The sequence below is a fragment of the Grammomys surdaster genome, unplaced genomic scaffold (genome assembly GCF_004785775.1).
Source record: "Grammomys surdaster isolate TR1022 unplaced genomic scaffold, NIH_TR_1.0 134, whole genome shotgun sequence".
NCBI classification, from domain to species: domain Eukaryota; kingdom Metazoa; phylum Chordata; class Mammalia; order Rodentia; family Muridae; genus Grammomys; species Grammomys surdaster.
Window position 1 is genome coordinate 4843523 of NW_021604592.1, and position 804 is coordinate 4844326.

Below are 804 nucleotides of genomic sequence, written 5' to 3' on the forward strand. Positions count from 1 at the left end.
GTCTGTCATACATGTATACTAACACCAAGTCTTGGGTCTCTGTGGAAAAACATTGAAACAGATGGCTATAAGCTATTGTAAACAGGCAGCTTTTGTGTAAATTTACCAGCCTGAGTAGTCATAGACCTTGTAAATAGGTAGCCTTGGTGGATAATACCAACCTAGATAAGGACAAGTGAATCATAGGCAGAGTCATAGTGACCTGTCCCCTGAACCTTCACCCAGCCAATACCCTGTTCTGAATGATATCTATACTCCCCCTGAACACCCACGCTCCGTTGTCTTCCTCTACCCCATGTCCTGCCTTTTTGTGTTTATAATCCCTGTGTGAATAAGTAAAAATTATGATTTGATTTAATAAAATAAATAAAAATTAAAAAAAGAATTTCTTGCTTCCCATGCTGGGGCCCTGTCTAGGGCTGCACAGAGATTGGTAGTTGTAGCTGGTAGGCTCACTGTTTTTCAGGAACTGTTAGGTGACTAATCATTCAGATGTCTATAAGCCTGAACACTGAGAATAGACATAGCCTCTTTCCTCTCTGCCAATAGACATAGCCTCTTTCCTCTCTGCCACCAACTCACAAACATTTGACAGCAGCCACACCTGCAATACTTCTAAGGGCTTTTTATACTTCTTAGCACCTTTGTATGAAAACTTTTTTGTCCCAAAGACATATAAACATCTGCGTGGTTACCAAAAGCCAATGATTCTTACAGATTTCTAAGAATATTCTTGTCACAACTGTCTTTTGCCTTCAGTTCTTCAGCCTGAAACCAAGGGAGCATTCTAATATAGCAATCTGT

At 40.2% G+C, this 804-nt stretch overlaps 1 non-coding gene across 1 annotated transcript; it reads right to left on the reverse strand.

Moving 5' to 3' along the window:
* Positions 1-468: 468 nt before the first annotated feature.
* LOC114617147 lies at positions 469-596 on the reverse strand. The gene has a single exon (XR_003710747.1). It is a non-coding gene; the product is annotated as a small nucleolar RNA SNORA17 (small nucleolar RNA).
* Positions 597-804: the final 208 nt, after the last annotated feature.